This window comes from Humulus lupulus, chromosome 3 (assembly GCF_963169125.1).
Source record: "Humulus lupulus chromosome 3, drHumLupu1.1, whole genome shotgun sequence".
NCBI classification, from domain to species: domain Eukaryota; kingdom Viridiplantae; phylum Streptophyta; class Magnoliopsida; order Rosales; family Cannabaceae; genus Humulus; species Humulus lupulus.
In genome coordinates, this window is record NC_084795.1 from 242,964,225 (window position 1) to 242,975,318 (window position 11,094).

Sequence of the window (11,094 nt, forward strand, 5' to 3'; positions counted from 1 at the left end):
AGATGTCAGAGTCAACACCACCACGAGCACCACTACGCCTGGTGCCACTCCTCTGACACTCGTACTAAATAAGTAGTGGAGACATGCCCACGGAATCTGACCATGTATTGGAGCCAACACCACTACCCCTGAGACCACTCTCCTGACAATGTACTTGTGTACCATCTGATCCCCTGGACCACAATGTAGCAGGGGCCATTAGATCCCACTATAAAAGGAACCCCACTTCCACATGGAAGCGGGTTGGAAAAAACATTGTAGCTGGACAAAAGAGAAATACAAGTTCTTTTCTCCATTTTTCTTCTGCAACTATTTTCTAAGTTTCTATTTAGATTTTTGAAGTTCTTCATTTATAAGCACTATACTTTGATTTTTCTAACTTAACTTCATTGATGAGTTCTCACCGTCAACAAGATTCATAGGCGAAGCATTCTACCCATTGTGGGTATCAAACCCCGTACTGGTTCCAAAGCCAAACGGGAAGTGGAGGACTTGTGTGGATTTCACTAACCTCAACAAGGCCTGTCCCAAGGATAGCTTCCCACTTCCAAGGATAAATCAGCCAGTAGACGCAACTGCCAAGCACGAGCTACTTAGCTTCATGGATGTGTATTCTGGATATAAACAGATACCCATGAACCCAGCCAATGAGGAGCATGCCTCGTTCATAACACATAAAGGGCTCTATTGTTACAAAGTAATGCCTTTTGGGCTCAAGAATGCGAATGCTACCTACCAGAGGCTGGTGAATAGGATGTTCGCAAAGAAGATAGGAAGAAACATTGAAGTATATGTGGATGATATGTTGGTGAAAACCAAGAAGGCTAAAGAGCTCATCGGAGACCTTGGTGAGATGTTCAACACACTCCGGGCGTACAGGATGAAATTAAACCCACTCAAGTGCACCTTCGGAGTCTCGTCAGGAAAATTTTTGGCTTCATGGTTAACTCTAGAGGCATTGAGGCTAACCCTAATAAAATCAGAGCCCTAGTAGAGATGAACCCACCTAAAAAGAAAATAGAGGCACAATGTCTAACCGGGAGAGTAGCAGCACTCAGCAAGTTCATTTCGAAGTCCATGGACAAGTGCCTCCCCTTCTTCGACGTCCTAAAAGGGAGCAAAAGGTTCGCTTGGGATGAAGACTGCGAGAAGGCCTTTACTAAGCTGAGTAAACACCTCGAGAAACCACCCTTACTTGCCAAACTCGAGAAGGGTGAGAAACTATACTTGTACCTAGCAGTATCCGAGCACGTCGTAGGTGCCGCTTTGGTCAAGGGGGAAAAGAAGCACCAACAACTGGTATACTATATCAACAAACGGCTAGATGTGGAAACATGATACTCGAAGATAGAGAAGTTAGCATATGCCTTGGTGGTGGCATCAAGAAAGTTAAGGTCTTACTTCCATGTCCATGCCATCGAGGTACTTACCAAAAACCCCTTGAGGAAGGTCCTGCACAAACCTGAGACCTCGGGAAGACTGCTGAAGTGGTCAATTGAGTTGGGTCAATTCAATATCACCTATACACTGAGAGTTTCCATCAACGAGTATGTACTTGCAAACTTCATAGTGGAGTTTACATATTGGTCCAACAAGAGAAAAGAGACTAAAGAAAATGAAGCGATTCGCGAGAAAAAAAAAAAGCTAGAGGAGTAGAGCCTCCACGTGGACGGAGCGTCTAATGAAGGAGGGGTCGGAGCCGGCTTAGTGATGACTGAGCCCGGGGGACACAAGATGTACTGTGTAATAAGATTTGGATTTTATGCGTCAAACAATGAAGTAGAATACAAAGTGCTTCTAGCTAGCTTGCGGTTAGCCAAAGAGCTAAAGGTAACACACTTGCATATTTTTAGCGACTCACAGCTGGTGGACTTTCAGGTTAAAGGCGAGTATCAAGAGAGAGGTCCCAAGATGGCTTTATACCTAACAAGGTTAAGGGCTACTTGGACTAATTGAAGGAATATACCTTAGAGAAAATCCCAAGGGAGAGGAACACCAATGTTGATGCCCTCTCAAAACTCGCCTCCACAAGAGATGGAGATATGCTCAAATCTATCCCCGTGGAATAGTTAGCCAAACCAAGTATTGCTAAATAAGAAGTTTCCACAGTCCGTGTCCCTGGAGAGTCATGGATCGACCCCATTATGGGATAACTAAGCAATGGAACTCTGTTGTCAGACAAAAATGATGCCCGTAGGCTAGTCTACATGGCTGCCCGGTACACTCTAGTAGATGGAGTCTTGTATAAGAGAGGCTTCTATGTCCTGCTCTTGAGATGTATTGATGAAAGGGAAGCCATAAAAGTTCTACACAAGATACACGGAGGTGAATGCAGAAATCATGCAGGAGGGAAATCCACAACGAAGAAAGCCATAAGGCAAGGGTACTACTGGCCCACTATGGAAAAGGACGCCAACGACTTTGCAAGAAGATGTGACAAGTGCCAATGGCACACAAGCTACCCCCAACTACCGCCAAATGAACTAGTTAGCATGACCCCCTGGCCCTTTGCTGTGTGGGCAATCGACCTGATCGATGCATTACCCACAGGTAGAGGGGGAGAAAAGTATGCAGTGGTAGCGGTGGAATACTTCACCAAATGGGTCGAAGCGGAACCCCTGGCCAACATAATAGCCAAGCGGATCACCACCTTCATCAACAAGTCCATCGTCTACAGATATGGAGTGCCCTACAAAATCATTTATGACAACAACACATAGTTTGAGGGGGGGGGACATTTGAGGAGTACTGTAAGGAGAAAAGAATAAGGAGAAGCTTCTCAGTTGTGGTACATCCACAAGCCAATGGGAAAGTGGAGACCATTAATAAGGTTCTGAAGAATAACCTAAACACGAAGTTAGAAAAACTAAAGGGAGCCTGGGTTGATGAGCTACCCAATGTGCTCTAGGCCTATAGAAGCACGTGGGGGAGACTCTTTTCACCTTAGCATATGGATGCGAGGCTATCTTTCCGGTGGAAATCAAGATGAATTCCTTCAGGGTATAGGCTTATGAGGACCAAGTTAACCATACAGCAATGGCTGAAAATTTGGACCTGTTGGAAGAAAGAAGAGAAAGTGTACAACTGAGATTGGCAACATATCAACAACGAGTCGCGAGGTACTACAACTCCAGGGTGCGAGAGAGAGCATTCAGGGTAGGATACTTAGTGCTGAGAAAAGTGTTCCCCAACACATGAGACCCAGGGGCAAGTGTGCTGGGGGCGAACTGGGAGGGACCCTACCAAGTTGCCCAGCTGATACCGCCAAACACTTAAAAACTATCACGCCTTAAACATACCGTGGTACCCTGAGCATGGAACACAAAACATCTCAAGAAATACTACCAATAAGACTTTTGCATCCAATTCAAAAATATCTGTACTTAGTTTATTTGCGTTATGTTAATTTCAATAGATAAAAATCAAAGAGGTTGCCCAAATAACCTCACAGTAGATGCAATGTTGCTATACATACCTTTGTAATCTGCCTGCTATCAATAAAAGTGTTTCCTATCTCAGATATTATATTCCTTCTCTATGTAAGCATTTATATAATAGATAAAGTCACTGTTGGGAGCATGTTTATCCAAAAAACAGCTGTTGATGATGTGGCAAGAATCTTCGACACGTGGCAGAGATGTTGCTCGCCTATCGACCAGAGATATTTCCATATGTGAAGTTCAAGTTTTTTATACGACCAGCCTGGTCATATACTCCATTTATTTATGTGTAAATTTGTATAGTTGTAATGATATCCGAGAATATCTCTTCATTATAACCTGAAGATCCGTTTATTAAGGAAATATATGATGAATTGACTCATGTAACCCTCCTTGAGCCTATAAATATACAAGAAATAGCTCAAGGGGGGACCTTTTGATCTTTTTCTGAATTACATTACTATTATCCATCATTTGTATTGTTTTCTCCTTCTAAGGTCTGTGAAACTCAGGAACCCTAGTTCTTTGATCACACCTTTGAAGCTCAATATTAATAATAGTATCAAGTGGACGTAGGTCATTACCAATCACTGGGGTCGAACCACTATAATTCTTTGTGTTCTTTACTTTCCATTAGATTGTTTTCTCAAGCATCGTACTATTTTCTTGTCATTTATTTGATTCTGTTTCGTTGACCAAAACGAGGGTCAATATTCTGGTGCTTTCATCATCCCAGCCTCCCCCCCCCCCCCCCCCCAAAATGTGGCTGAAGACGAACCTCATTTAGAGATGAGGAGGAGTTGGATTCTGAGTCCCTGAAGGCAACACTGGGGGTGTTGCAAGATGAGTTGGCCAATCTGAGGGCCAATCAAGAGAATGTTGTCAAGATAATGGCGTCGCAACAAAGGGAGATAGAGCGCCAGCGCCAGGAGCTGAGCGAGCAGCAGGCTGAGATGGACTGTCAATAGAGGGATGCCATGGAGCCCTTGAAGCTGCCATCCAGCTAGCTAGGAATCAGGCTGTGCCAGCCTCCCAACCAGATCAGCCACCTAACGGGCCACCGAAAAGGGGTCCCAATCCTAGTCCTCCACTCCAACCAGTAAGCCCTCAGAGGCCGGAGCAGCCACCTCTGCCTCAGGATGATGTCCCACCTAGGGATCCTAAGCCGCAGCCTCCATCTCAGGCTGGTCGAGGCAATCCCCCGAGCCCGAGGCAGAATAGGGCCGGGCAACAGCCCCGCAGCCCTAGACGCCCAGGGGTGAAGAGCCACATCCACCGAGCAGGGGGCAGTGTCCTTCTGCCAACAGATTGAACTCAAAGACAGGCTCTGCGATCAGGGGCCCCCCACGGCATGAAAATGCACGGGGACCCAACGACCAGCGCAGGCCTCCCCCTAACGCTCGGGAAATGCCAGCCCAAGGAGGCAACAGAGGGAATAGTCGGTCGCACCATAACCAGCCACGGTTCAGAGATGGCCACGGCTACAATGAAGCTGACTCAGGCAGAGGAAATTCTGGTCGGAGGACAAAGAGAGAGGTGGAGGCAAGATCCCCCCACCTAGAGAAGACCAACCAGCAGGTCATAATGCTAGGGGGCAGCCCAAGCAGAATAACGTCTTTAGTCGGCTCGGAGCCAGCGAGCAGCGGCGAAGAGACGATGATTTGAGGGATGTACTCAACGACCGCCGAGAAAGACATGATGAGTACATTCCCCCAGCACCAGAGGCCCCAGCAATCCCAAAAGTTGTTCAAGCTCAAATCGATGCCTTGAACCAGGCTGTGCAGCAGCTGGTCGGGGGGAGAACATCACACATTGAGTATGATCGAAGGAGAGGCACCCCTTTCGTGTAACGACCCGGATTTTCAAGACTCGATAATGCGGAAATATAAATGTTTTCATTTAACAAAATGTCTCAAAAACCCATAGAAAAAAAAACTTTTTAAAAAGTCGTATGGCCATACTTAACATTTAATTACAAACATGTTTTATAAAGATTAGAGTGAGCCTAGTTTAGGAAAATTACACAACATTTCCAAAAATAAAAAGGCTTCCCAAAAGGTCGGTCCACATGTACATTTGCAAGGAAGACTCCAGCGCTCACTGCTCTGCCTTGCCCTTGCACTTACCTACAACATGAAACAACTAGGTAAGCGAAAACGCTTAGTAAGATCAACTTTCAAACAAAGCATGTAGAGAATTAGGGTTCCGGACCCTAAACAATCAATTTCAAGAACGCTAAAGCGTCCTGGCAAACTTATGGTCATGCCTGATAACCAATGATAAATTAATTCGTAACTAGATAAAAATCCAGCACTCAGAAAATCCCAGAACAAGCAGATATATTATATCACAACTATATCTTACCAACAATTATATCCCTGCACTCAGAAAATCCCAGAGCAAGCAGATATATTATATCACCAAATAATTCGAGACCAACGCTCGACAATTTCCAACAATTCATGCGTAACGCGCCCTCCAACATAATTGTTAATCTGTAAAAGAGAACTGAGTCCCCACACTAAGATCTAGCCAATAAATATTCTCATCAAGGGTAACTATCGTGTTACCTAGGGCATCGCTACATATTCAAGAGTGTAATCCAATTTACATGATTTTATGGAGACTTCTATGTTAATCAGTGGTGCTGGTGAGTAGCTGCCCCTAGGGTGTTCAACCTCACTCTATCTTGGCAACCCCTAGTATCTCTAGGCACTCTCACGGAATGGCCAATATTCACGGCTGCTATCCGGGAATAACTTATTAGAGCACTTGCTCGGATTCTAACCGTCCAATGATTAAGTAAGCATGAGGGCCCCTAGGTCCCATTTATCTTGGCGCCCCTAGGTTTAACCAGCTTATCCTCATCTCATGGCCACTCGTCTCGGTAATGAACCGGACATAAATAAAATCAAGCAGTGTGACGGGGATCAACCGTCTAGGATATGACGGACTTCTACCGTTCATATTTTCTAAATCAGCACTCACTAGACTAACGTCTCTAAGCAACTTTCTATGACAGCCTATGTATATGCATGTATCCCTATACTAACATACAAGACAATAATCATTTCATGTTGCAGCCATACAATATAAGTTGACTTACTTGGAGTCCTTAGCGCTCAGCAAGTTTTCACCCTCCAACGTTCAGTCCAGTTACGCTTAGCCAATACTGTAGTTATCCATACAGTATACTCAGATTAATTATGGCACTCATAATTCATTATTATTATTTTGGGCAGTTTGGTCATTTTAATAAAAGTCATTTGTAAGGATTTACAATCCTTATTTGGTTTTAAACCTATTAAGGAAAGTTATACAAAATATTCGAGACTAAACCCTAAGTCTCGGGGAGACCTATCCTAAGGTCTCGATACCTAGGCTCGGGTATCACAATGGTATTTCCCACAATCCGCTAAAAATCTTATTCTTTCAAGGTATCGCTATTAACCCGCACTTTCGACTAGTCGGTTAAAATATGTAAGATTTTAGCCGGTATTATATCCAGAAAATACAAATAAATTCCTTAATTATTTTTAAAGAAAATAAACTCTTTAAATTTTCCTTTTATTTTTCTTAAGGTTTTAATATCTAAAAACTGTTTTAAGAAAATTGCCTAATTTGTCTTAATTAGGAAAACCGTTATAAATTTCTCATCTTGACTAATTAATTTTCCAAAAGCAATTAATCAATTTTACTTACTAGGAAAATAATTTATTTAATTATTTTCTCAAAATATAGGGTTTTAAACCCTCTTTTAATTTATTAACTATTAATAAATTAAATCTCTTATTTTTAGAAAGAATAAAAACTCTTTAATAAAAATAATTCATTTAAACTCAAAGGGTAAATTTTAGTAAAAATATGATTTCAAGACTTACCATTTTATATCTTGAAATAAGCAAAATTTTACTTTTTACCTTATGTTCCAAAATCTCATTTTTACACTAAGTGTGAAAAACCTATTTTTCACATTTTTAACTACATACTTCGTTAGTTCATAACTTGAAATTTACTTACCCAATTGTTACCAAAATTTCCCAATTCCATTTTTGTTATGCCATTTAGGCCTTTGTAAAATCTTAGGTCAAAATGAGCATTTTTGATTGGTGAAATCATTTTCCAACAATGAGGTAAAAATGACCTTATTTTCAAGTCCTTATTTTTTCCAAACTTTGACAGTTAATAACTTTCAAACCGTTCAATATTTTCTTACCAAATTTTACAGTGGAATAATAGGTTATTCCAGTAATATGTCCACAAAATTTTAGAAAAAACTGGATTCATTTGCCTTATACAGTGGCTGTCCAAACTTGGTTCCGAAAATAAGAATACGAAAAAACAGTTTTTTACCTCAACTTTGAAATAGCATAACTTACTCATTTCTAAACATTTTTTTGTGTTTCAAAAGCTCAATTTTATGTACTCAATCTCAACAACATCACAGTACAATTAAATTTTAAAAAACCAATATACAGTGGCTTCTTGACCCCTTGGAAGTCACAGCTCAAAACATGTTTTGTTTTAGGGTATCCTACAAAACCCTTGGGGGTTTTGGTTCCCATTTTCAAAAATCAATACACATGCATCATAAAAATTATTAAACAACTACCATAACCTTATTACATCACCAACAAGAAACTTTAAGCATTAGATATACAAAAAAAATGCTTAAAACTAAAAACCCTACAACCAAAATCATCAAAAGTAAACTTTTTACCTCTTTGGTGTTCTTGCTTAAGGTTTGGACCTTCCTATTAGCTTTGGCTCCTCCAAAACCTTTCAAAAACCCTAACCAACTTCCCCCAACAACATAGTTAATTAGCTATTTGAAACTCTAAGCTTAAAACTTTACAAAAGCCTAGATTAGTGAAGGTTTACCTTAGGGAAAATACTTCCTAGACCAAGACTTAGCCTCCAAGTTTTCCTTGGTGTTCTTGAGGTTGAATATTGAGAGAACACTTTGAATGGTCTTAAAAAATCAGATGAGAGTGAATGGGAGAGGGAGAGTGGTCGGATTTGGGGGTTAGAATGGCTCACACAACTCTTCAAAATATCACAAAACACTTGAGTGCTTTTCTACCCACTTGCCCACTTGACTTCTTAATTAAAATGGGAGTTAAACTTTATAAAATTGGGTTCACACCACTCTAAAACACCACATGGCCGGCCACCCTTTGCCATATATGATCATTTCATTATTTTTTAATTATTTTATTTTATTAAAGGTTAATAAAGGTTTCATAAGAAGAAAAGTCCAAATTGGCTTTTGACACCTTTTTTTTCACTCTTATTAAGTTTTAATCACCAAACTTAACATTAATTAATTAAATTAAATGTCTCTCACATTTAATTTAATTAATCACATAGTAAAATTTAACCTAAGGTCCATTCATGGAATAAAATTCCCCATTTCGGTAAAATTAGGCATTTAACACAAAATGCCCTAAAATTTCCATTTTCTTTTAGGTTTATTATTTTTGACCAAACTTTAACTTTTATGAATGTATTTTATGCCCAAAATATAATTGCCATGATTTTTCATTTTATTTTCCGAGATTTTTACCCGATCAGGGTTTTTGTGTCGGTCCAGGACCGAAAGTCTTATCTTGACTTTTAAAATCACAAAATTCATATTTTGGCTAGCAATAACTCATGGAATACTTACAAACAAAATATAATATTATTTAAAATAATATTCTTAACCCGGGGGAAAAATCCTGACCCAAGTCGTTTAAAGGTACCCGAAAATGCAGGACGTTACATTTCGTACAGAGGATTGCTGTGGAAGAAACCCACAGTAAGTTCAAGATGCCAACACTGCCAAATTTCAACGGGTATGGAGACCCAGTATCTCATGTCAACAAGTTTGAGATACAAATAGGCATTCAGAATGTCTCTGAAGATGCTCACTGCAGGATCTTCCCAGCGACACTTTCTGATGCTGCCCAGGAGTGGTTCTTTAAGTTCCCTTCTGCGAGTATAGTATCCTGGGAGATGTTCGTAAAGGAGTTTTACGGACAGTTCTATGCAGGTCGTGTGCACCCCACCGAGGCGAACCAACTGGTCAAGATACGCCAGAAAGAGGGGGAGCCCTTGAAGGAATACGTTCAGTGCTTCATGTGAGCTACAGCTGGAGCCAAAACTGTGGGCGATGAAGGAAAAATGATGGCCCTAACTGTTGGGGTTAGGCGCCATTCTCCCCTCTGGAGTAGCCTCAGAAAGCATGGGGTTAAAAGTACCCAGGAGTTTTTAGATCGAGCTGATTGATACATCAAGCTCGAGGATGCGATTTCCAATGAAGGAAAATCGCTAGCAAAAGACAAGGGGCCAAAGGAAGAGCCCGCCAATGGGTCGAAGCCCAATGGCAACGACAAAGGCAACGGGAATGGCAATGGTAAAAATGGTGGAAAGCGAGCGAGCAACGAACCCTCGACCTCTAAGAGTAAGCACCCCAAAGGAAATTGGTATGAACCAAGATTCACCAATTACACTGCCCTTGTTGAAAGCCGAGCCGAGGTCTACCAGGCGACCAGCTCAAGCGTGCCCTACAAACGACCCGCACCCATAAGAAAATATATCTCCAAGAGAGATTCAACAAAGTTCTGTCATTTTCATAACGACTACGGGCATGACACTAATGAGTGTAACCAGCTGAAGGATGAAATTGAGTTCCTGATAAGACAAGGACATTTAAGAAGATATGTACGAGCTGCGGGAGGTTCTTAGCGAGAGGCTCAAGGTGGCAACAAGTCGGCGCTTGCACGCCAACGCTCGCCACCTTTACAGCCAGCTCCCGTGGCAGGTACCCTACTCACCATCTGCGGAGGCCCACATCTTGCAGGAGATAGTGGGAAAGCGAGGGAACAATATGCTTGAACCCTGCGCCACGACCAGGACATCGAGATGATGAGTGTTGAGGATCGAGCAACAAAAAAAGGCTCGAACAGAGGAGGAACTGATCACCTTCTCTGACGACAGATCCGCTGGTCGTGGACGTGCAGATCGCGAACATTATGGTGAAAAGGGTGTTGGTCGATACAGGAAGTTCAATCAACATCCTATACAAGTCCTCGCTGGAAAGGATGAAGTTGTCCGTGAAAGACCTAGATCAATGCAACCAAACCATTTATGGTTTTTCCGGAGAAGGGCTCGCCCCAGTAGGGTCGATTAGACTCCCAGTCACAGCAGGCACTGCACCTACTAATAGGACATTACTCACTACTTTTATAGTAGTTGATTATCCTTCGGCATACAACGCTGTGATAGGGAGACCAATTATGGTCGACCTGCGAGCCGTCACCTCTATATGGCACCTCGCTATGAAATTCCCAACAGACGCAGGGATAGGATGCGTGTTGGGAAACCAAAGGGAAGCGAGGGAATGATACAATGCCTTGATCACCAAGGCAAAGAAGGGTGTATCGAGAGATGCCACCGAAAAGGAGTGGAAAATGACAACTGATGCTCAGGCCCGCTCAGGTGATAATCTCACCAAATAGGGCGTTGCCCAAAGTGAGGATAGGGACTTAGATCCTCACTTTGGGGATTTTGAAGAAGAATTGGGACCCATCGAGAACCTTGAAGAGGTCCAACTCGATGAGGAAAATCCAATCAGAGTTGTGAAAGTCGGTAAAAACTTAGAGACAATAAC

General features: G+C 42.0%; 1 long non-coding RNA gene across 2 annotated transcripts; it reads right to left on the bottom strand.

Moving 5' to 3' along the window:
- Positions 1 to 5,313: 5,313 nt before the first annotated feature.
- LOC133821582 (uncharacterized) lies at positions 5,314 to 8,437 on the bottom strand. Of its 2 annotated transcripts, XR_009887685.1 has the most exons (3): positions 8,322 to 8,437; positions 8,161 to 8,239; positions 5,314 to 5,566 (listed from the first exon to the last, which is right to left on the bottom strand). It is a non-coding gene; the product is annotated as an uncharacterized LOC133821582 (long non-coding RNA). The 2 variants fall into 2 exon arrangements; XR_009887684.1 differs by lacking the exon at positions 8,322 to 8,437 and having other exon boundaries at positions 8,161 to 8,314.
- Between the last annotated feature and the right edge of the window lie 2,657 nt (positions 8,438 to 11,094).